General features: G+C 36.0%; 1 protein-coding gene across 3 annotated transcripts in view; it reads right to left on the bottom strand.

Annotated features, from left to right (window-relative positions):
• Positions 1–27,619, bottom strand: part of btbd11a (BTB (POZ) domain containing 11a) — a 179,870-nt gene that overhangs the window by 136,252 nt on the left and 15,999 nt on the right. The window lies entirely within an intron of this gene.

A 27,619-nucleotide genomic window follows, 5' to 3' on the forward strand; every position in this document is an offset into this window, starting at 1 on the left:
AAGCCTCCTAAATATCCACATCACTACTCCTAAGACTTTTTGAGCTTTTAAGAGCCCTAAAAATGTTTTGTAAATAACTTTTACCTTTACTAGGATCTTTTCATGGCAAATGCCAACATTTTTAGGAACTGTATGCACTTAGAATTTTCATGAAGAAGTGCCCAGGTTTGTATGGAAGAATCTTCTCAAGGAATGTAAGAGTAATGCTGAGAGAAATGCTTATTCCGGAGATCAAGACAAATTAGAAATTCATCAACTAGAAGCTGCATGCTTTGGTTGCATGCAACCTGTGCCACTCGGCTAAAAAGTGGCAGCTAATGTAATATACAAGACAGTTAGCTAGTTAAGTGAGTTAGTATTAGGACTGAAGGAAATAAATAAATGTATGATTGTCAATAACACCAAATAATAGCTGTTGATGTTTCGAGTATGAGCTTTGAATCCGAATCGTGTCTGTTTTTTTCTAGATATGTTTACCTGTTAATTAACTGCCTGTTGTTTGTGCTAACAGGAAAGCATCATGAGGCTTTGCCATCATCATCTGCCATTCTTGCATGTTAAATAATTCGGCTAGTTAAATCTTTTCTACTGACAGATTGAAATTGTGTAGAGAGATTCGGTGAGATTTGTAAACACAAAGCATGTGCTGTAGTTTATTAGCCCTCAAAGGTGTGTCACACCACTATGAATTGAATTCATCTTAAAGTTAAAGTACATAATACATCAAATAAAAAGTCTGATGTTTTTTTAAAAGTCAATAAAAGTGTAGCATTTGTTTTCTTTATCTGGATGCTGAACTAGAAGTACAAAAAAAAAAAAGCTTAGACATGAAATTCATGATTTGTTCACCCCTGTACTGAATTACATAACCTCAAAACAGAACCAAATTGAAGAAAATAAGATTCAGTTACATCAGAATTCCTTTGGGTTTTATGGAAGACTGAATGTGACAAAAAAACATTTCTGGGGGTGTGTTTTGCCTCCAGTGACCACTAAAAGATCTCTTTTATATTGCTTAAAACCCAGAGACTTTTCAAACACTGCAGAACAACTTTAAGATTTAAAAAATAAATAAATAAATGTACCTAAAAAGGATGTAAAACTTTATGAAGTTTCTCTATCTGCACTTCCATGAACAGTTCTGTTGTTATATGATCAATCTAAATTTGTCTGTTTAATACAAACAGCTCTTTACAGGACAGCACAAAAAAATCGAAATACATTTTATTTGATTCTAGTTTTCCATTGATTACCTGCATCTAATGAAGTAAACATTTGCCAAATGGCACACAGCTGCCACAGGTCACGGTGATGCAATTCTCCCCACACCGTCAATTGAGCACTGAGCTAAAGCAGGACAGCCAGCGGTCATTTTGACAGTCTGCCAAGTCGTATCGGCTTAAAACATGCACATCTGTGTTGACACTGCATTTGGGTAGTTCTGGTATTACTGACACGTGTTTCTTTGCCCAGCCTCACAATATCACTCTCGTGTGATATTGACTGTGGGTGGACAGGCATCGACAGCCAGCGTGTGGGCATACACAAAACCCTGAGAGTGGGCACAGAGGGGAACAGGAGCTAACCTGAATGTAGTAGAGAATATACAAATGCTTACACTAGCAGATGAAGATTTCTCTGTAAGAGCAGAAGTGAGCTGCTCACGAAACCGTATGTTACACAAGATTATATAATTTATGGTGGACCAAATCATACAAAAAGAAATACATAAATACATTAAAATAAATAAATAAATAAATAAATAAATAAATAAATAAATAAATAAATAAAGGTGTATATAAAAATATGGAAAACCTATTGGACACAGAGTTGCCAGGTCTGTGTGAAAAACTCTAGTCTACATTTATAACAGCAGTATTAAAATTGTGTAGTTCGTTCAACTATTAAAATTTGATACAGTATTTTTCATCCTAGTTTGTGGATGAAGCTGCATTTCTAGTTTATCATGTATAATATTAGGGTGTGCTGGATCAAGTGCTATTTATTAAGCAGAAAAATAGAGGTGGATGCCATACTGATAATCAAACCAAATTTGCAGTGATTCATATGACATTTACACACACCTAATGAGTATCTCTCTCTCTCTCTCTCTCTCTCTCTCCCTAACTCCCTCTCTCTTTCTCTCTCTCTCTCCCCCTCTCTATCTCTCTCTCTCTCTCTCTCTCTCTCAGTCTCAGTCTGCTGAAAACGGCCCCATGTGGACAGCCTGGAGACACAAAGTATTGCTGTGGAAAGCAGCAATGTGATACCACAGAGGTTGCTTGTACGCTCTGGTCTCTATCATTGAACATTTGACAGCTTCATCAGAAACAAATTTATATTAAAACTATAATGGATTCTGAAATTATGGATGCTCATACTTATAATTTGCTCAAAAGCTCCTGATTACACAAATGCACTTGAATATACAGTGTACAGTTATAGCAAAGGAAAGGATTTATAATGGCAGGCAACTCTCTGGTGTTGCCCAGACGAGGACGGATTTTCTTTTCATCTTGGTTTATCTCAAGGTTTCGTCTTCATATTGCCTCTGTGTCTGTCTTGGTCATAAAGATAAGAATAAATGTTCATTTCAAACATTAGAATGTCTATTCTGGATTTTTATATTTCTGTAAAGTTGTTTGCGACAATGTCCATTGTTAAAAGCAATATACAAGTAAAATTTAACTGAATTTACATCTAAGTCAGTTCATGCAGCACTACAGTGACAAACTACTAGACTTGAATGAGTTTCATTAAATGCTTGTCTTATTTTTATAGATCTACTGTATTACATATAATTTGTATTGTATACATCTTTCTTTTGGTTAATTTTTTAAATGACTCTTGATTTTAGGTCCCAGTATATTGCAGTTGACAGAAAAGGAAGTCCTATTCTATCTCTTCAGCATTTTCTATCCACTGAATTTTACAGCCTATAAGCAAGATTTTGTCTTTTTACAGGTGGTGGTCTTGACAAAATTGAAAATATATTGCATATATGTATGTATATATTGATGTATAGTTCAGAGCATTAGGTAAAAATGTAAAGACTTGGAATGAGACAGAGTGTAGCAGACAGATTTTAAACAGATATGGTGCACTGAAAATCTGACGGCATACAGACTGATTTGCCTGTCAAATTAAATAAAGACATATTCGTGTGATAGTTCTGTTTTTGTCCACGTGTAAGTATGAGAATGGAAGATATAATAATGTTAAGATTGGGTTAGAAAAAGGTTATAGCCTGGTGCCACAAGAAAGAATAATAGTAGTGCTTTGTCGGAGTGTCAGAGTAATTTTCAGTCTTTCACAATAGGATACAAAATAAATTGCAAATTATTGTTAGAAATGATTCCTTTTTCGTTAAGATACTGAATCATATTATTATAGGAAAACTTATTTCACAATAACATTGTTACACAGTCCATGTGTAGATGATTAGATGACTTATTGTGATTTATGATGAAATGTTAATGGTTTCCTGGGAATTTTCTGACACCATGTTTATCAGACATTTTCTCAGAATGACTTGGTCCCATGTGTAATATAATTTTCCTCATTCTTCACTTTATAAATATGGCCACACAATTCTCCACACTGGCTAATGGTTCTTAAAGCCATAGGCTTTTGATATATAATATACAGTAGAATAGAAACCTTTATTTTGTCACTTATACAATACAGCACAGTGAAGTTCTTTCTTCACATATCCCGACTTAGTGGGGTCAGAAAGCTGGGTCAACCATGATACAGCACAAAGAGCAAAGAGGGTTTAAGTTGTCATTCAGGTAAAATAAGATTTTTTTAAATAATACCATGAGATAAATATTTTATTATACTCTTATGTGACATTCTGGGTGTTGCATCACATACTGTAGGCAATCCTTGAGGTGGTAAACACACTGTGATGTAGAAATATTTCTATTTTCTCACATTTTTTTAGGACAAGAAATACTCTCACAGATTTTTGTTACATATAGTTTATATTTGTATGCTAAGTATGCAGATTTATAGCATGGAATAGGAAATAGGAGTTTTCAGCCATTTTTTTTTTACCAGTGTGCAGGTTTATAATAAGAAACTACAGTATATTGTATAATTACAGCTGCCATTTTGAATATTTTGGCATCTGTGTAGAAGGAAAAGCTTAAATTAGACCTGGGCAGACAGGCTGGTATTTTTTTTAGTGACATGTTTTTGCAGTACCGCTGACCTCTGGCTATCCTCAGAGCCCATAGACATGAGGTCTACTGTCACACACATTAAACAGATCTACAGGAAAGTGGCCTTCTCAACAGGCACAGCTATATCACCAGCCTGCATTTCAGTTAAAGGGCTATAAAAAGAAAATAAACCAGCAGTGGTTGTGCCGAAACTGTTAGAAAAAAAAGAAGAAGGGCAGTGAAAATCACAGATGGAAGAAAAAATGGTTCCTTGTGTTGAGTCAAATCACATCCCCTGATCAAACTGGTCCTAATGGAACTGTTAAATGGTAATAAAGCTAAACAAATCATTCACAGATTTAGATCAGTTAGATCTTCGTCTGAAAAAGTGATTTATTACATGATTTGTTAAATCAGAATAAAGAAAAATTACTCTTCATGGTTCCAGTTAATCGGTTCCTGCTTTCAGCTGCAGGAAACCCTTCAATTAGTTCAGTCACCAGGGCTGCATGATGAGCCTTACACTCACCCTTTCCATCTTTTATCTTCTAGCAAAATTGCTACCGTAAGAATTCCCTCATGCTTTTGTGCCATGTGTTTAATGGCTTTCCAGAATAAAAGCTTTGGTTAATTAGAAATCCATTTTAATGTCCTGTGAGGGGATGTTAATATCCAGCCAAGCTGCCATTGATTACTTGCTGTGGCACAATTGGAGAACCGGGCAGCTTTAAACATGCGAGAGATGCATCAATGCAGCCAGGTCAATTAATGCAGAGTGAAAGGCTTGAGGCACATCGGCTGTATTTGTTTACATGTTGAATTATATATGCAACTGATCCACGTTACCGCTCTGATTAGGAGATATGAGATCTATGGATATGAGCCGGAGTCTTCTTTAAAAGGTTTTGGCTACACACTGAAGACTTTTGGACTAGAGATATCCTAGATTTCCTGATATTAAAATCTAGAGCTGTTAAACAATTTTGTTCAAACCCACCCATTTTTCACGTGATCAAATATACTGGAACAGGGGATGTTTCTTGTTGCAAGAAAGATTGATTGTTTGGACAATTAATAGCTCAAAATGTTTATTGTCTTGAGATCTGCATTTTTTCCCTGTGAAAATTGTATTTGATAAAAAGGATAAACTAACATGTAGACCAGAGCGCTTGTCTGTGGGAGAAAATCAAGCTATTTAAAAGCTATGGTAAATGAGAAAATCTGGCGCACTATAAACCAGGCTTTGAACAGATCAGCCAAGGAAAACAACAGCAGCTGATGATAGATAGATTGTGAGAGCTGTGAAGAAAAACCCCAAAACAACAATTTCCACAGCACAGAGGTGAAGGTCTCATGATCTACCGTTCATAGAATTAGCAGTCTAAGACTCAGAAAGCCAGAATCAAATTTGAATAATCTACACCAAAGGGATGGAAAGGCCAACATGTGAAATATATAGTCTGTGAAATGTGGTGGAGGTAGTGTTATGGCTTGGGTTTGGATGCACTTCTGATGTAAGGCATGATAGTAGCAGTAGAATGAATTCAGAAGACTACAGAAACATTCTGTCTGCCAATTTAGAGAAATGTGCTGAAACTTATTGGGAAGAACTTCACCAAAAATACACTATCAACACAACAATGGAGTTTATCAGCGGAAAAAATAGACGTTTTAGACAATCACAAGGTCTTAACCCAACCGAACAGCATTTCATGCAAGTTTTGTATGGTTTTATTATATTTTGCTCTCCTAAACATGCAAAATGTTCAAAGTTGTTTAACACATCTAGGAGTAAATTAATGAATGCTGAAAGTCTGATCTATTATCTCCTTCATCTTTTGAGCTCAAACAAAAATGTCTTCAGTGTAGCAAAAAAAACAAATGAACTGGCCTTGCTGTCCGAATACTTTCAAAAAAGACCACATGAACAAAACTGAATACACCACTACCATTAAATAAAGAATAAAACATCTGACTAATCTTACCATCTATTCAAGACTGCAAGAATTTGTTCATCCAAGGTCACCTCAAATTTTCAGCTAATCAGATTTGAACAGATGAAGGAGGACCTCCTACCATCCTTCTGAGCAAATCATTCAGTAAGTAATGTTTTACAGATGCTTTTAACGCAAGATGATAATCAGTGTTGAGATGTAAGAAAGCAAGCGAAGTTTACACTGAAGTTTTCTTTTTTATAGATTTCTATATTTATTGTGAAATTGTAGATATTTGATTTGGTGCAGTTGGCCTCACACTGCCATGATTTTAAACTACATCCAATTGCACTTTAAAATGTTCTCCAATTTTAGTCATTTGCCAATTTTCACCCACTAGCTACAGTACCAACCTTCATGGATGAAGGCTAGCTCTGATCTTGAAAACCCTTTTTTTTCTCGTTCTTTTCTAACGGCTGCTTATGATCACAAGGTACCTAAACACTTTACCAAGCACAACAATTTATTTTAGAATTTTTATTTCTTGCTGTTCAACAGGGTTTAGCTTGATTGATTTCTTAGTCCATGACCTAGTGCACTAGCATAAGGGTATGTTTATGTTAGAGCCTGAAACATCCTTTTGTAAGTCTTTCTGAATAAGGCCATGAGCTAAATGCTGTAAATGTAAGCACATTTGATGGAAAGCATTTAAATGCTATTTACATACATACTGTACATATATGCCCTCATAGTGACCATGAATGGCTAATGACAAAATTTAAAGTGTCATTTCTCATACCCAGACAGCATGGCCATTGCTGATCTCTTGGACCCAGTGATGGGGAGAATGCTTGTCTGTGGTGCCAATGAAAATGTTTATTCATTTGGATGGGAATTTTGCAAGATGTGCTTTCATAGATGCTTTTCATCGGGTCTAAACTGTTTAATTTTATGAGAAGATGAATATTGAAAATGAATTTAATTTTATAGTGTGTCACTTTCACAGAATCATTTTCATGTGTCTCTAGTCTCTAGCATGGTTTACCTCAACCCAACATACATCAAGATCCAAGGAAGATGCTGCATCAGGAAGAGCATTGGCTGAGTTCAAATAGAGACTGAAGATCTACTACTTCACCAAACACTTAAAAGATCAATAGTCTTCCAAGGCTTTAAATTATTATTTTATAAACATGCAATGTGACTAACCATGAATTAAAAATACTTCCCAGGAGTCTGAAAGAACTACCAAAACAAGTTAAGCGCACTATTATCCTAGTTAAATGTGCTACATTGACATGAGCGACGGAGATAATGGAACAAACTTCCACCTGAAACTGGCACACATGACAATGATCACTGCTGTTTCTCAAAATAGACAAAAAACGACAATAACAACAGCAACTAAGCTTAAACACGGTCAAACAGCTACCAATTTTCACAAACAAGATGGAAGATTGTGAATGGTTTTGCCCCAGAGCTGTCGTCGGTCTCCCACCTTCAATCCATCTGTGTTTCCCCCCATTAGATCTCAGACAGGCTTAGAGACGAGGGATCGTTATGGGAGATAAAAATCTGCCTTGATGGATGGAGTCACTCCTGGAGCGGAGATAAAAGTCATCAGAGCTTGGTGGGAAAAATGAAGGCAGGTGTCGGTGTGCCCCACAGCCCTGGAGATGTTCAACAAGTTATATGACTGTGTATACAGTTTAAAGTAAAACTTCTTTATACTTTCCACTCAGCAGTTTTTAAGCATTAAGTAGTAATAATACTATCTATGCAATATATGCAATAAACAACCACTGACCTTTCCATGTGGTATTTCCTCTGACATCATAACCTGCCTTTTTTATTATTGCACAATATACGTAGCTTAGCATCACAGATAATAAAAAATGCTTTTTATTATCTGTGACAAAGCTATATTGTTGGGTATCCTGAAAGGTCTACAAAAATAAAAAGTTCTTCATTTGTTCATCTTTATTAACCACTTTATCCCAGTCATGGGTCTGAAGCCAATCCCAGGCACACTGAGCACGAGAAAGAAATACACCCTGGATGGGATACCAGTTCATTCACTCATTCACCTTTGGGCTATTAAGTGCAAGCAATTCACCCAGGAAATCTGAAAACATGCGGAGAACAAACACTGAAACTTTTATTTCAGCATCGAACCAGGAACCCTGGAGCGGTGATGTGGCTCGGTTCGCACACTGAGTTTAGTACACAAGATCTAATATTTTGCATTACAGTGGTCATCCAGAAATTAATAGAATGACAATAGCACATCAATAAGAAATAACGGATGAAAGAAATGAATGAAGATAATACTGAAATCATTTAAGTGATAAAAGTTACTTCACCAATATTTAAATAGAAACCATTGCAATTAACATGCATCAGTTATGTATTATCTTTCCATTAATTTCTATTGAAATGAAAAACTGGAACAGAATCCCCTAATCTTTTTAGATGGCATTCAACAATGGTATTAAGATTTTAATTAACAACAGATTGGCACAGACAAATCCATATTCTATCCTCTTCATTGGTTTATTAAGAAGTCAAACGGTTTCCATGACAGGATCGTTGTGAAACTGTGGGGTTCCGCCACAGGAGGTTAGCCAGCACACTCTCTCTCTCTCTCTCTCTCTCTCTCTCTCTCTCTCTCTCTCTCTCTCTCTCTCTCTGTCCAGTTTCAGATAAAAACAAAACAAAAAAAAAAACAAAAACATGAATGTTAACCATATGACTTAAAATATATTTATAACTTGCATGGTTGCTCCTAAAATAATAACTCAGTTTAATGGATGGTTATTAGAAAGTCTAAAAATCTAAAATACAGCTCACATTCAAAGACATGTTTCTAAATATTGTGTCCATTACAAGGGATATAATTAAAGGCATGAACAGAAAATATGTTCAAAACCAATACACATACACACATGAAGTGTATTTTTAAAAAAATGCTCAAAAACCTCACAGGGCATCAGGCTGAGAGATTGTATAGGGTTTTGGAATCTGTAAGATGTAACAAAAAGTCAAGTGGGAGGCTTGTATCTTCATGCTGGTGTAAATGACACAAACAAACGGCCACTATTCTTCTTCTTTTACTTTTGCTTTTCACGATCACCACAGCAAATCATCTGTTTCCACCTAACTCTATCCTCGGCATCCTCTACTCTCGCGCCAATTACCTTCATGGCCTCTTTTAACACATCCATATATCTCCTCTTTGGTCTTCCTCTTTTAAAACATCCTTCTACCAATATAACCATCTCCCTCCTCTGTACATGTCCAAACCATCTCAATCTATCTTCTCTGACCTCGTCCCCAAAACAACCAATCTGAGCTGTCTTTCTGATGTGCTCGTTCCTAATCCTGTCCATCCTCATCTCTGATACCTCCTTTTCTGCCTCATGTCTTTTCCACACTGTTAAAATATCTAACAAAAGGCTAACTATTAATGTTCATTAAAATGAAAATACAATACGCTCCACCACATTTACAGCATTCATTCAGCCATCCTTAGTTTATCCTTTTAGTAAATCCTATTAGATTTCCAATTTCTGCTTCTGGGGGTTTTCTCCACTCAACACTTGGGTTTAAGACACAGCCTCTTCAGAGTTAATGATGCAGACAGTGACATTTCATCACACCCTTCATGATGAAGGGAAAGCAGGTACTTAGGTCTGCACATGTTACAGTACTTCATAAGTATCACACCATGAAATATCAAGAGGTAGCTCATGTCATGGCGATGTACTAATTGTGACACATTTCATAACCCATGACTCTGACAGGGCATTGATAAAAGATTAGAGGATCAAATATAGCATTCCATCTTTTTTGGCTTTCAGTGCATTCTATTCATTATCATTAGAATGACCTCAACAAATGTGCTGCTTGCTGCTGGGCCACTCAATAAAATCAATAAACCTTAATCCCTTTCCTTTAATGTTCGCTCTTATTCTTTAGCCCTTTCATTAGTTTTAGTACCCTTTGAGTCTTTGGATATTTTTTTTCACGGACTCTTGAGCTGTTCATGCATCCAGCCTTGTCCAGGATTGTATCTATTTCTTTGTGGAAAGAACAACTGCAGGACTTTACAAGACTGTGCTGATTTTAAAGATCTTAAATTATGTAATAAAAAGGAATACAAAAAACGTGATATGTATTAAATTGTAGTGCTGAAGGTTTAGATTCAGGCCTGATGCTACATTTAAATTCATATTTAAAGTAAATATTTAAATACATATTTTGAGTTCACAATGGCTACAAGTCACACTGCTTGTAATTTCCCTCTAGTACAGTAAGTTCATTTTGTGTTTTTCCGAGTTCACATCACACATAACCATCGTAAATTAGTGCTAAATGCTTGATGCTAGCTATATAATGTTAGTTAAACCTTTCTTATTAATTTACCAATCTATCTGAGGAAAAACCTGACATAAACATCACCTTTGCCTTGTTTACCTTTATCAATATTCCTTTACAGCTACAGTTCCTAGTAGCTTTCTAACATGCTAGCTCCAATTATTACCTTGCGTCAATGCTCAGTTTACATTTTGTTTTCTAAACTTTCTAATCTCTGATTACAATTTAAATTTGCTTTGAATTGTTTTTTTCAGGCCTGAAACGTAGTGTCCTTAACTTCCTGCACTAGAATTCTATTAGTCTTTATCCACACTTTTACATTTTTTATGATCCCATTCTGTTCTTTATAAACATTCAGCTAACACCACACACACACAGAGATTTTACTGACTCATTTTAAGTGAAAAGACATTAAGAATGAATTAAAAACAAAAAGTATACCATTAACGACATATGAAAACTACCTTAAAATAATTCTGTGAAAAATATAACTATTTCAAAGGCCATGTTTGTCCATGATCAAGTGTTTCCATGATTTTGGGTGCCATTATTTTTTCACACACTTATTACAACTGTTTATACTGTATGAAGATAAAAAATATTTTAAGCATATGTAAAGTGTTATTCACTATAATATCTCTGAATACCCAATAGTAATTTTAAAACATTAATAAAACCTTTGCATATCACTGCAGCCCAGCTCACTATAATTACATTTTACTTAAATATAATCATTAAAATGTTTCATAGATTATTCTTGCATTGTTGTGTGAATCAGTTCAACATCATCTATTATAGGTAATGAAACATTTACATTTTTGTTCACATTCACTTAACCTTGCTATCTGAACATACTCACCCCATTATAAATTATAGGCTGGTGTCCTTGTGCCATTAAATAAGATGAGAGTGAATCATGTATTGTGTATTTGGCAATTCTATAATAATAATCTCAACCTTATAACTTTCAACATTTTCTTGATTAGAACAAAATACATAAGATGGGCTAAAAAAAAGATGGGCTAATCAATGTTTGAAATGGATCCAGTGTTGAGAAATGATCATATTCAACATAAGGGTTACATAGACCCATAATCACGAAATCACTCTTAAGTTGCTGCTTTGTGTACCTTCAGGCTGGACTCCCAAGATAAGACACAAGTATTCCTTTGTGTGCTCAACTGAGATAAATTAATCCTTCAGGCAGTGGCAGGGTAACTGCACAAACTTCAGATAACCTCTCCTGCAAGCTCCTGGCCAGTGCCCATGTCCCATTCCTGCATTTTCTGGCTATCCTTATCAGCCCATGGAGCTGTGAAATCTTCAGTAGTTCTGTATGGAGTTTCTCAGTGTCTAGAGACACAAGACCATTGGTGTGATGCAGACTTTAAAGATCTCTGGTTTATCTCCTGTAGACAAAATGGAAAGAAATTACACACCGTGCTGCTTTTTGGAAAGAGAATATAGGAAAGCCAGTTCAAACCACTTTCAAACTCATTATCTGGCACAACATCTTGATCCTGCTTCCCTTACTTCAATATTTCCAAGGCAATGACTTTCTGGTTGTTTCGATTTGAGTCAGCTAATTACATTTTAGAGTGCAGCTGGACCTCCTAATCAACTCCCTAATAGAAACTGAGTTGAGTACGATCGATCCTAACGTAACTGGTGAAGATAGCTCACTAGAAGATCAACTGGTCTGTGGGTGCCAAAATGTATTACTTTTTTCACACAATTTATGACCCCTACGGTGCTCTGCTACTCAAACAAATCTGATGTAAATAAAAGGTTTAACAAAAATCTCAGTGTAGAAACGGGAATTCACAAAAGGTTAAAGGAGGCAGGATGTGCAAGGCTCACAGCTACCAGAAAGCAATGGGTTTCTTTCGTGCTAATTATCTTTCACACCCAACCATTGCTCCTTAACGTTACTTGTAAAAAAGAATATATATATATATATATATATATATATATATATATATATTAATATATATATATATATGTACACACACACACACACACACACACACACACACACACACACACTAAATATCCAACTAACATTATGCCTACATTCGCTTGAAGATTCCTGTTAGAAACAAAACACAGTAACAAGTTACTGTACTATGTATTTCCTAAAGAAAGTCTGTGTGGAAGAAATTACATTCGTTAGCTATTCAAAAATAAAGACTTGCATAGATTTTGGCTTTCTAAAAAAAAAATTGTTTTTTGCATTTCTACATCTACAGACAATTTGTTTAACAAGCCGTTCCACTGCATCCACTAAGCTTTTTGTGGGTTTTTTCTTTTTCTTTCCTGCTCTGATCAGGACCTGCATTCGCTGTGCTTCAAACATTTAAGCTCAAAAGGCAGAATGTTCAGCATACAATAGCATTTCAGGTAGAATCGTCCACCACAATATGCTATTCAATGAATGGAATGTACAAAGAGATCTGTACTGTATTACAACACCTAATAATTGTCCATATGATGGACTATATGATGTATGGAATAAACACAGGGCAAACTCACATTCTGCCTTCTGGTACCGTATGTTTATTCTGTTTAACTCTTTAATGTAAAAAAATATTGGAAGATCAGTTGTATTCATTTTTCTCTTAGAAAACGAAGGAAAAGATAGAGCTAACAAATGATGCTGTAGGTCAGTATATATATATGTATATATATATATATATATATATATATATATATATATATATATATATATATATATATATATACACACATATATATATACTGACCTACAGCATCATTTGTTAGCTCTATCTTTTCCTTCGTACACATAGAATATACTGTATCTCTTAAAACCTGTGAGAATTATCAGAACTAGTTTTTATCTCTTTTCCACTGGTCAAAATGGCAGAGCAGGAAAACAAATAATAGCCTAAATACTATCTGTATCCTGGTCCACTTCTCATCCTTAACAGTAGGAGGAGTTATTTACTGATGCAGCGAGGTGGTAGAATAAAATATAAGTGACCATACTGTCCCAAAAGTGCACAAACTGTATAAATAGATATACACAGTATACGGATGACATCTGTAGTGGCACAAACATGATATGTGTGTTTTTTTACTCTTTTTACTTTTTCTACTAAAGACTTTGAAAGCTGCACTGAAATATGAATCTCAGTTTTATGCATCTCAATCACAAGACAAGTTAAATTCTTGCTTTATTTCAAGTGCATTCAAAACAGATTCCAGTGCAGCTCTGGGCCAGAAGCACCACTGACATTTTGACAGCCGGCATCCGTTAACAAAAAATGAATTGATTAGAATCAAATCTGTTTCACTATCCAAGATAGATATTTAAGAACTTGGACAAAGTTTGACATACACTATATGAGGATTTACGAGGATATGCTAAAAAAGTAAATTATAAAAAAAACATTTTCATGCTGTTTTAGTGAAACATTTATGGCTTCCTGGCAGTGTTGGTGGTGGAGTTTAGTTTAGCTTAGTTCTGTTCACTTATGTTGTATGCAGGGGTTCAGCAGGGTATTGAGGAACTTGACTGCCTCAGGGAAAGAAACTATATTTATAAATTCAAGAAAGGATATTTTCTCCTCCTGTGCTTCACACAAATCACTCAACAGCAGTGGGATAAATTGTGGACACCATTTTCACACAAAACTCTGTACCCTGCAGGCCTTTTATTCTGAATTGTTATAAGAACATTGTTAGAGATGCAGCAAATGCTCATTAACCACTAGGTCATGTTGGCAAAGATCTGGACTCTAAAAAAAAGTGTGTGCTACAGTATATACTACATAGACGGAAGAAGAACACATTTTGGTCTATGCCCACAACTAAATGTCGCAATAAAATTTGTCAGTTTGTAATTTGTAATGTTTCCACATTTCCAAGAACATTTATGCTAAATTCCTGCCTCACTCCCTGCTCACTACTCACAACCCTGACCAGGTTTAAGCAGTTACTCAAGCTAGTCAGTTTGAGTTGCGGAGGAATATGAAGTAGAAAATCTTAGTTTCCATTCAGCCAAGACCACCAAAACAACAAAATTAGATTCACAACTAGATTTAATAAACCTCTTTCGCCTTTCATGCGAACTGACAACCCCGCCTTAACGAACATGCAATTTGGAATGTTTTTATTTATGAAATCTAAAATGAAGGGTGGGATTTAAAATTGTTTCTGCCAAAAACAACAAAAACATTTACTAAACATTTAATAAGAAAAGTTCCTTAAAATTATGAATTTTGTTTGTGATACATGTTTTAACTTATAGCATTTGGCAGACACCCATATCCACATCAACTTACATTGATTTCATTTATACAGCTGAGCAACTGTTGGTTAATGGCCATGCTCGGGGTTCCGGCATAGTAGTTTGTCATAGTCATTGTCTTGGGTTCTCTTGAAGTAAATGCAGGTTGTCTCATTAAGGCAAAGCATTAAGTCTGTCCTAAAGACCTTCCTGTTGTGGATAATTAAAAGTGACAACCTTACCTGCTGACACTGGAGACTCCTTCCAAAAATGTAACCCTTTTTAATGTTATCTACTACTCTTTCTTAAATAACAACACATTTGTTAAGACCTTTATTATTCAATTCAATTTATTTGTATAGCGCTTTTAAAAATTCAGATTGTCTCAAAGCAGCTTTACAGAAGTATAGAAACAGAATAAAAAGTTCAAAATTAAGTTAGTATCTCTCTCTCTCTCTCTCTCTCTCTCTCTATATATATATATATATATATATATATATATATATATATATATATATATATATATATATATATATCCCTAATGAGCAAGCCGGAGGCAACGGAGGCCAGGTAAAACTACCTGAGATGATATGAGGAAGAAACCTATAGAGGAACCAGATTCAGAAGGGAACCCATCCTCATTTGGGTAACACTGGACAGTAAATAATGTAAATGTAAATAATTTTCTTTCTACAACAGTTTGTAATTGATTGAACTAAGGGGTCAGCACAAATTCTAAGTTCACTACAGACCCAAAACTAAATTCATTCTGCTGAAGTTTTCAAATGATCGTTGATGAAAACCCAACCATTATTAATCTAAGATTATGAAGAGTCCACCATGTAAGCCCCATTGTAAATTGTACTAAAGTGTACTGAACTACTATAGTACAGTACATGTTGCCCCTGCTCTAGTTCTGTATCTACATTGGAACAAATTAGCACAAACATAAACCACATATCTTTAAGTGCAACTTTGAGTAAATCACAAGCTCTATTTCAAAATGAAACCATAAATACACAAAAAATGAAACTAAGCATAAGTATTTCTTCTTTTTGCAAAGCTTCAGCCATTACATTAGTTTGGCTAATAAGTAAGTTAACTGGATTATAACTTATAGACTACAACTAACATATAATCATAAACATCATATAATATATATTTTTCAGCATCAAGAATTCTGTCCTTCAAAATACCATATTCATGATAGGTATCAATAGTTTAATACATAGTAATGATGTCCAAAGCTGAATAAAGATTTAGACATTTTCCTGTTGCAGGATTGACCTCATTTCTTGTCCTTCACCTTCATCTTTCCAGCCGAGTAAGTGGGCAGGACAGAACTGGCTCAATAAGAAAAAAATTTTGGCTGGATGTCTGGTTTCTGCACAGACCTTCTCAACTGTATATACTGGATAAGCATGCAGGATGAGGTTGCCTTTAAGAAATGACAGACACTTCCATGCTCTGCTGCCAAGAGAAACAAACATTTAGCACTAGAAGAGGATTAATGAGAGAGTTTTTTCCCCTGTGTTAGCATAGTTGTGGGGGAGATGCAGAGGGAAAATATTTAGCCACATGTAATCAGAGCATCTTACTATTGAAAGCAATTTACTGTCACGGCTGGTTCATCACACTGAGAGGGAGGTGCGTTTGAGTTTGCATATACACAAGCATGTATTTGTGTGGGAGAATCAACCTAATCAGCTTATTAAAGAAGAGCAAGCCTCATAGTGCGGGTCTAAAGATGGAACAATCGTCAGTTTCACTGGAGCGTTGCAGATTGAGGAAAGCTTTACTCGTTTACTTTCCATAAGGTTTTACTGGTCTATAAATATATTTATATATAAGACTGAATGTAAAGCGAGGGTAGATTAACTGCTTTTGGTTACAGTGTAGGTTGTAGGCATTTGTATTCAGCATGTACGGTAGATTATTTTCTATAATAATTTAAGATCTTAATTTTGAATAATATTTACTTATATCCTCCTTATATCTTATATAACCAGAGCACATTTTTTTTCCTAACAACTGATTTTGCAGCTGTATAACATGTGTATTGTATCTCCTATGATGATGCTGTCACATTTTACCCTCCCATTTTGCCTTGGTGTTAACTTCAGCCACAACAAGCTTCATGAAAACATTTGGATCTGATTTCAGCATGAAATTGAGTGGAGCAAATCTGATTTGTAGCAGGTGACAGAAAAGGAATTAGCTCATGCCAGCGGATTTCACCTCATTGCATCTCTGTGACTTTCCAGATTCAAAGTGATTAAGATGTAGCGCAGATCAGAGACGGAAAATGTTTATGTGGGGCAGAATTTGTTGGTGGTGGTGGTACAAATGCCTAGTTTTTTGTCTTACCTTCTGTGATCATTTGTGATCTTAGGTACTAAGGATTTAACCATAAAGTTTATATTGTTTTGGATATCAACTGCTGGATAGGAGCATACCTAATCATCTGCGCTCTCTCTCTCTCTCTCTCTACTCCTGTGTCCTCCTGCTGCCTGATGTGATGTCAGAGCCTGATCATGACACACTTTTACTGCTGTATCGCCTCTCGAACTCTTATCCTGATGCTCTATTCCTGTTTCGAGCTTCCTGACTCACTGCTTTTGTGGCTGGTCCCACAAGGATACCCTAAAGGTTTACACTTACCAAAAATACTTTACACCCAATACTTGTTTTATTTTTAAGAATCTTACCTGGATACTGCAGACTTCAAGCTAATGACTGTTGCTGTAAAAAAACGACACTACAATTGATGCTCACATTGAGCCTTGTGCTGTTTGACTTTATGGTATACACTTGTGTAAGTGTCACTCAGAAATAAATCACCCACAAGACGATGACTTCCCTTTAGAGTAGTTTCTCTCGAGGGTTCTGGTAGTTTCTTCTTGCCACTTTTGCATCTTGTTAATTAGGTGTGTAAATATAAATTGACATCTAGATTTCTGTAAAATTCTAATGTAAAAATTTGTAGAATTTCTGTAAAATTCTGTGAAAAGTAATGGCTAATAATTAAATGTAATTGGGTTTGTCCTTCTAGCAAATATAGACCTTCATGTTTATTTACAAACTGTGGGTTGCAATTGAACAAATACATATTTTTCTTCTTTTATTTTAGTTTTAGATGATTATAGTGGCTTTAAATTTACTATATGTAACTATATTTTATATAAGTGCTTTTATTTACAGTGATATATGAAGCATACAGATGCAGTGGCTTAGAATATTTCCCAGGCACCACTGTGGTTGAAGGTGCTTGCATGTTCTCCCTGAGCTTTAAGGTTTTCTCCCCAGTCCAAAGACATGTGCTTTTGACTCTGTGTGTGTGTGTTAATGTGTGTGTGTGTCTATCTGTCTGAGTGATTGTGCCTTGCAATTCGTTAGCACCCTGTCCGGTGTGTCCCCTACCGTGCCCTGAATCCTCTGTAACAGGCTCCAGATTCCCTGTGACTCTGTGCAGGATGTGCGGTACAGAAAATGCATGGATGGATGGATAGATGGATGCATAGATGGATGGATGGATTGATGAAGCTAGAAGATAGATGAATTCATTACTTCATTTCTTTTACAACTTCATTTCATTTGCTATCAGCAGATTTACTTCGTACTGTAATAAGCTACTACTGCAGGGTGCAAGTGCAGGTTGATTTTTACAACAGGTAAGCAAATCCAAAATTAATCAGGTAAAAAAAACAACAGGCTTGGGACACGGACACACACATTGCAACACACACATGAATCATTGCAAGATAAACTAGCAGCAAGAATTTGCAAAGAGTATGTGCGAGTTCAAGTTTGTGTGTGTGTGTGTGTGTGTGTGTGTGTAAGAAGCCAGTAAACAGATGAACTTGAACATAAGACTGACTGTGTAATGGAAAATGGAGTCAGTTATGTTCCTGATGTTGTGTCTAAATGTTGGATCTCGCCTGTCACTATCCTCACAATATATATATATAATTTTTAATCTCCTGCCATGTTTTCTTAAATTGAACTTTATTATAAAATATTTCAAGCTATTCTATAGTACATTAATGACATCTGTTAGGGAAGAGGAGCACCTTTACAGCTAAGCTAATTAGGATTATTCCTGAGGTAACCCCTTTAGCAGACTTAGATCACCTTAACTGTACAAAGAACCCTGAAGAAAAACATTCCTAAAAATGCAAACCTTTTTTCCCTTTATTTTTTTCTGCCATATACCCTGCAGCATCCCAACCACTATGAATTATTTAGCACAGAAATATGTACCACAGCAAAACAAATAGTAAAGGTTTGTGGTTATGAGAGTGTGAAAGGCCCTCAGAGTCTCCACATTTAAGGAAAAGTATGAAAAGTCTTTCTGAGGGTTATAAGAAGAAGGGGCATGTGTGACCTCTTCCATCATCTTTTCTTCCAGATGTCTTTTTTTTGTCCTCCTTCATATGTTGGGGCAATCCAGCAAATAATGCAGAGGAAGAACCCCATAGAGACACACCTGTGGTGCGTCTGCCACTTTCTCTGCATCTTTATTCCGGAGCTCGGATAGCTCTATCCATCAGAGCTGTCAAGGACGAGTTGGCCTACAGGCGGAGCTTTGCCACGCGGGACTTGCCTCATTTCCCCGCTCTGATTAGCCTGGTTCAGCACACTCCTCCTCCTCAAAAGTTATCTGTGCATGTCTTTTTTCCCCCTTAATCTCTCTCTTTGTACTGAAAGCTCATGGGACTGACTAAACGCCACAAGAAGCTTGCTGTTGCATGTGTGAGAATATTAGGGACAAGATGCCCATTTTTAGCTGAAGCTTACCTGGTATGAGTCTGCAAGACCTACCTACATCAGATTTGCATCATAGCACCTAAAAATAAAAAAAAACTACTAATTCTCTTCCATGCAGAAGCTCAAATGTTTGAAGATGTAAAGAAATGGTTTCGAAGTGGCATAGAGCTGTTGAAGGATAGGAAAAAGGGAATAGATCACTTTAATGAAGGTCCAGTTGTGAGAATCCATGGAGGAACCCTTTTGTGTCCATTGTTAGATGGGAACTTGCTGAATCATTTGGCATGTGTGCTCTCAGGCACAGTCTGGCCTATTTACAGGCCCAATGGCAAAACATATGGCTAAAGTAGGACTGGCAACCCAATAACACACATTATCTTTTAGGACAGAACCAAGAGCAAGCTGAATCCATCAATGACACAACCCAACTGTGCATGCTCACTTGCTGGGAGCTGTTTAATTTTAAAATTGGGGAAGTCAGTTGGGAATTAGAGTTATATTTTTGGTTATGTTTCTACATTTGCACTTGCACAGGTTGAACGCTTAAGAATTTCTATTCTAAATTTCTAATAATACAACCCCAAATAGGTAACGTTTCATTTCTGGCATATATTTTACATGCTATTTCTTCTCAATAGCCATGGCATGTTTAAAACATGATATGAATACGAAATTAAAGAATAAAGAAGCTCTACTGAAAATATTTCAGTAGATCTTAAAGTGGGGTCCATGAACCAGAGCCAGGGAGTCTGTGATTTTCTTTTAGATCGAGTGATGGAAATCATAACCTACCATTATCAAACCTACTATTATAACCTACCATTAACCTACCATTATAAATTACATTTATGAATGAATATTACAATCTGAAAACGCATTTGAAAGTCCCACATAAGGTTTCAAAGAACCTTCTTCTATTAAGACTAATTGAATAAAATGTTTCCTTTTGTTTGTTGTCTACAAAGGTTTCCACAATTTTAATTGCACATGCAATCGTCATTCAGGAAGAGTGTTTTGCATCACACTGTATTTTTCCCTTTTAGGTGGAAACACCCCAAATTACACATTTGATAAGCCATATCATTTTAAGACTTAATCCACTGTAGACCCTGATTTTGTAGAAAGTGTTTAGTGGTGGCTGTTGAAGTCTGCAATGGAAACTGTATACGTATCAGCCAGATAGGCAGGAAAGTACAGTATCACTACAGAGCTTAAGTTGCAATGACACCATCTGGCAGTTGTACTGAGCACAAGTAATATGTATCTTCTGTGTCATATATGTTGTAAGTTCATTTGTGTGACTTTTTTTGTGGTTGTGACGTTAACTAGCGTTTTTTGACACCTCAAAGTGTTTATTATCTTCAGCAAACACTATCCCAGGAACAATAGGCACGAAGCAGGAACAAACCATAGATGTGACACCAGTCGAGGTCTGTGCACTAAAGTCACATTCACACACTCATTCACACACAATTTAAAGTCGCAGCAATTTAGAGCCTCCATGTTGTTGGGTGGCAGAAGGAAACCAGTGAACCTAGAGTTAAACTTCTAGAACACATGAATCTCCACACAGACAGTAACCCGCACTCAGTACCCAGCTGCATGTCCATAAACGATATGAATATACATGGTTCACTTTTAAAACATAATATGTCACAGTACATCTACTGTAGATCATTTAGCTTCCTGCAACTCATTCTCAACAAACAATTTAAGCTGAGCTACAAAGATGAGCTACAAAACAATAGTCCATCATATCTGGATGGCAAGATTTAAAAAGGCTGCATGAGTCTGAAGTGAATTATACGCAGCTTGAGAGCAAAGGAAGGATACGCAGGAAATACTGAACTCATGAAATGCAAAGTTTCAAGAAATATATGCCAGTGTGATACAATTCACCATGTCAAAATGAGTGCTGATTCAGGGCTCTACCAAACAACCTTGAAGAAAACATGCCATATTTTTGAGCTGACACTCGGATGCGACCCACAGAGCAGCACCTGCTGCTGCCAAATGAGCAGAAGTTGTTAAGTGAGGAACATTTCTCACCCTGTATATAAAACATCCTCAGGGCCACAGAGAAGAGAGGAAAGAGGAATGGAGGTCTCAGCTTGGACAGGCTAATACATTGGCTCAAAATGTTAACATAATTTCACATCTATCCATATTACAAAACAAATATCTAGTTTATAAAATTGAACGTTATTCTTTTATGAACTTATAAAGTTCATGTTAATCAAACTTTTAATATAAGTGGTGAAGTAACGCCAATCGTAAGGATCATTTTGGTCCGGATTTTAAAAAATGATTTATTTATTTTTTCTGGGGGAGAATTTCCTTTATTTTTTTCCTCAGCCTCAATGCGTTTAGCTAAATGTCCAGCTCCAAAGATTGCATAGACTCACTCTTATTTGATTATGCTTTTATAAAAACAACAGCGTGGTGTAGAAAAACTGCATATTGCTTGTGCAAAACAAATCTGCAGTCTTTTATTAGTTCTGAACATAGTACCACCACAACAGAAGGAAAAAAATTGACCTTTGACTGCCACTTTTCTGGAGCTGAATATTGAATATTCACATTGCATTCTGTATGAAGCATACAGTAAGTATCATTATGTTATACTCGATATGATGAGAATTAACAGCTAATACAAAGCCGTTTGGCATTTAGGCCAGCTGAGTGAATTCCTGTTTGAATTTGGTTTAAAGACTCCAGGCTAATTAATTAATTACATTCCAAATGAGCTCTAATAGATGACATTACAAATAACTCATACAATGTAATCTTTAAAGCAATGAGATGGATCTAACCTATAGCATTAATTTTTAGTACTCCTGACATATTTCAATTAAATAAAAAAATGTTACTTGAGCCTTAGCTGACGAGATCTTTAAAATAAAACGCAGTGTCTTGCACCTCAAGTCCTTTAAACATTTTTCTCAGTAGGAAGATACAAATTTACAATCTACTCCTGACATCCACTCTGAGATCCTGTATTCTGGATATGATAACTGCTGTGTGGTTAATGACAGTCGGGTACAATTAGGCTTGTCTTGTCTCGTTTTGAAAAGGTCATCTGAAAGAGTTCTACTTTAAAGCCGTTAGATTTGATCTACATAGATGGATTTACGTGAGAAAACGGACAGATGCATATATAGTTAGCTGTAGGTAGCAGAGGTCACACAAGTGCAAGTCTCAAGTCATGAATGTCAAGTCAAAGTCAAGTCAAGTCTTTTTTAATACTTGTCAAACGAGTCTCAAGTCTCAAATTTGCGACTTAAGTCGGTAGGTAGGTAGGTAGGTAGGTAGGTAGGTAGGTAGGTAGGTAGATAGATAGATAGATAGATAGATAGATAGATAGATAGATAGATAGATAGATAGATAGATAGATAGATAGATAGATAGATAGATAGATAGATAGATAGATAGATAGATAGATATTCCCTCTAGTAACAGTGCTATCTCATTACCCATGATAAGATGCCCATGATTGCTGATGTATAGATAACAGTACTAGTAGCTAATAGCACAACCCCCAATTTACATTGAAACAAATTTACAACCGTCAGTGAGTATTCCATTAAATATTATTGTTATAAATGTTATTTTAATATATACACTACAATTTCATCTAAACGTAAATCAGGTTTTAACATTTACACTTGTAATTTAATGAAACATGCATTTAACGGAATGTCTTCATATTGAATCAAGATCAGATTGACACTCATATTGAAAGGAAAGCAAATTAAAAGTCCATAAATTAATCACCATAAAAGTAGCCATTTTATTAATACAAAATGAAATGCCATATCCACTAAGGAAGAGTGAGTGGGGGTCTATGGTAGATAAAGTTTTAATGCATTACTGAAAGATTTAAGCTTTTCCTTTTTAGAGATTTGTGTAGTTTTTGTTGTATAGTTTTTTGTGTATTTTTTTGTAGTTTAAATGACAATCAGCAGTGCTATGAACATGCGTGATCTCTACAGCATTTATCCACATACAGTACATACATGAGAACAAAGAAAATCAGTGGTGTAAACCAAAGGGGGGATCTTTGTTCAGTTTGTCTATAAAGTCATTTAGAAACAAGATTTAGAAAAATGACTGTATTTAGCACATCCATCAACAGCACATGGGTTATGAAACTCTCCATATTTCTCACAAAGATCTTTAAAAGTGCGACCATATAAAGGACTTCACCAAAGAATTCATAACTGGATTTCAAAGCTTGCTGTGGTGTCTTTAAAATTCTTTATAATTTGCGTATGAAATCAGAGAAAATGAGGGGGCAGAACAGCTGGACCGCAATTCCCACAGTGAGGGAGAGTGGGAGAGCAAGGGAGCGTGAGGCATGATGAACGTTTCTGCAGTGCTGTCATCTGATGCTCCCATTTGACAGTCTCTTTTGGAGCTCTCCCACTCCTCCTCAATGCTTCATTCCTTTCCAATGTCACCGTACAATCTAAGAAACGATTAGAACTAATGAAAATAAATGCATATGGTTCATTTTGTGTGTGCGTGTGTGTGTGTGTGTGTGTGTGTGTGTGTGTGTGTGTGTGTGTGTGTGTGTGTGTGTGTAAAGAGTATGTGGAGGTCCATTAAAATCTCAGTGTCTGTGTATGCAAGGAAAAAGGAGACAGAGAGGGAGAGATAAAGAGAAAGAGAGAGAGGTAGAGTTAGAGAGAGAGAGAGAGAGAGAGAGAGAGACAGAGAGAGATGCTGTCCATCAATTTATACAGCAGTTGGCACTGTCAGTAAATCCAGATCAATTGTGCTGTCTTTTCCAACACTAACTTTGCCAAACAATGTTGAAATATACCTAGCTATGTTTCCTAACTTTAGGTAAGAATAGCAAGAGGATGGTAACACCATGAGCAAGAGCTGTTGCATTCACAGAGCATAGTGCTGTTGAATTCTCGATTCTCATTTATCAGAAGGTGTTAATTCGTTTTCTATAACAGCACACTTCTGATACTTTAACTTTCCTGTAGTCTTGCCAAATGTTTGGTGAAAACTACTTGAACTGGTGAAATCGCAAGCACAAGATGCTTCTTTTAAACTACTAGCCGTGAAGAGACGTTTGTAGTCACTTTCTACGATAGCTGTACTCATGTTTGACACCAGAAATGTAGACGGCTTTGGCTGAATGTACAGTACGTTGTCATGACAAGACATGACACATCTTGGCCCAATTCTGCAGAAAATCTAGGGTAAGATCGTCATGTCTTAGTCACGTTAAGATCACGTTATTCTCTCACTCGCTCATTTTCTACCGCTTATCCGAACTACTCGGGTCACGGGTCATCGGGCATCAAGGCAGGATACACCCTGGACGGCAAACACACACTCTCATTCACTCAAGCAATCACACACTATGGACAATTTTCCAGAGATGCCAATCAACCTACCATGCATGTCTTTGGACTGGGGAGGAAACCAGAGTCCCCGGAGGAAATCCCAGAGGACCGGGGAGAACATGCAAACTCCACACACACAAGTCGGAGGCGGGAATCGAACCCCCGACCCTGGAGGTGTGAGGCGAACGTGCTAACCACCAAGCCACCATGCCCCCCCCATCATGTTATTATGTTTATTTATTTCATTTTATTACCGTACCATTCTAACATGCAATATTCCTTACATTCATTCATAAAGTACTGTATGTAACACAAATGAAACAAAAACACCTAGAAATATAAAAAAGTATAAAAAAAAATGTCTGAGTGGAAAGATTTTCATCTGAGATGAATGAAGCAACAGAAGTGTGGTCCAGGGGAGATTGCGGTTAGGCTGTATGTAAAGGCATGGAGCTAAACCTGAATGGCTTTCTCATACTGTATATGTTGGTTTTGTGGCCATCCCTCATGACACCATTAAATACAGATACATGTCTATGGGAGACATTATTAGGTTTTAACAAACCTCTTAAGCCAGCGGTCAGCCAAACAAATAGATTGAAAACGTACCCTTGACAATCCGCAACTGACACCACATTTATGAGCGCTCTGAAAAATTAAGGCTTCTGTAGGTCACACTGTCTAGCCTCTGGGAAATTAAGATAGAGGAAATGAAAAGGGCCAGGGAGCTTTAGGTGACTGTGAGCATGTAAGACATACCCTATGGGGCAAAAGCATGGTTGATATAAATGGAGGAATATGACCAAGCCTATGTATGTTGAAATTGCATGCAAAGACAAAGCAATCCAAAAAAAAATCCAGGAATCCGCATGTTTGTCATGTGATATGTGCTGACTGACTTACAGTAAATTCCTAAATATGATTTGAGTGTGTATTTTATTTAAAAGCCTGAATAGAATCAAACTTGCAACTGAGCTGAGCATCAAATCCACATCACTGTTTTGTTTTGTTTTTTTCAACATACACATTACTATTGTGTTATTTTAAGCTAAGATAAGATCATCTTCATTCATTGATAAGATAATTCATTTTATCATGAATGTTTTGATCGCTTAAATATGATCTGATTGTCAAAATTCCCATCAGATTTCACGCCATAACTCTTTTAAGTTAATACTGCATGAATGGATCACTCTGCATAATTCATAATCACTTGTTTAAATTAAGTTCAAATTAAGTTCTCTGACGTTTCAGTTCGCCTGCTGAATGGAAATCGACTTATCATACATATTTAATCGGTATAAACAAATGAATTATTTCATCACCGCAAGTCTACTATAAAATTATTCAAGACTTTCAGATTATTTAGATGTTTGTTTTTAGTGGATGTCAGAAACGTCTTCAAATTTTAGATGCTTATGAACGAGCACTTCTCAGTAGAGCAGAAATTGGTTTGATTTACTTTAAAAATGGAAACATTTATGTGAAGACATTTGGGACTTTTCTATGAATATATTGCCCCTAGGAGGTTAGATTCAATTGAATTCAATTTAATTCAATTAAAATTTATTTGTATATCACTTTTAACAGTGGACATTGTTTCAAAGCACCTTTACAGAACATAATGCAAACAAGTTTAATATTATACAAAGATTAATATAATACAAAAATTCCAGATTAATATTAGACTTAAATTTGTATTATATATATTTATATTATATATAAATACAAATGTGTTTGTATTTATCCCCAATGAACAAGCCTGAGGTGACTGAGGTGAGGAAAAGCTCCCTTAGATGGAAGAGGAAGAGACCTCTAGAGGAACCAGACACAAAAGGGATCCTCATCCTCATTTGGGTGGCAGTAGAGGGTAAAACAAATATATGAAAATCTACAAATTCTTAAAGTGTCGAGTTCATATAAGCCATTAAGCATCACTGTGGAGATTGGCATGACAAAGTCGTTAATGACTGAGCATGCAGCCTTGGGGGAAAAAAATTAGAGTTATAAGGCATGACCAGCAAAACACAACAATGTCATGAGTCAGAAATTAAAATACTATTAAAAATGTATTCAGGGTTATGTAGATTTCGTAGGACTTTCGCATTTACTGATGATATTTAAACATTTTTAAAGGATTATTCCGGCACACATTGTCATAAAGCATGTATATTCCTGTCAAATCGAATCAAGTGACATATTCTTAATTTAATATTGTGTTATAACAAATTGTGCTATTTTATAACCTCTATCATCCACCCATTCTGTGTTATTGTCCATTAGTGTGTTTTTTATTAAGGAAGAATCCCGAAGTCTAATAAAAAGCGAAAACTGGGGTCAGGGGACAGGGATGTAGTAACAAACTAATCATGAGCAGTAACACAGGCAAGGTTCAGGGCACGGAAACGAAACTCTATGCTGGGAAGACTTCATGAAGAAGATTCATGCAACACTTCATGAAGAAGATCCAGTAACACACCAGTGAAGGGATAGGGGTGGAAACAGGACTACAAACCAAAAAAAAAAGAATATGGACAATCCAAACTAAAGTATGTGTAGAGCTAAACAAGCTCAACCTGTTAGGAGAAATATGTAACAACCGTCGTGACATTTCTGCAATGTCAGAGTCATGTTATTATGATGCTGTGATCTAACCATGACTCTTAACACCAATTTATGATCAGCAAACATAAAAATCATTATGGGGTCATGACTCATGTCAACACTGATGATGACAAAAGCATGTGGAAAGGTTACGTCAGT

Source organism: Tachysurus fulvidraco, chromosome 19 (genome assembly GCF_022655615.1).
Source record: "Tachysurus fulvidraco isolate hzauxx_2018 chromosome 19, HZAU_PFXX_2.0, whole genome shotgun sequence".
Lineage (NCBI taxonomy): Eukaryota > Metazoa > Chordata > Actinopteri > Siluriformes > Bagridae > Tachysurus > Tachysurus fulvidraco.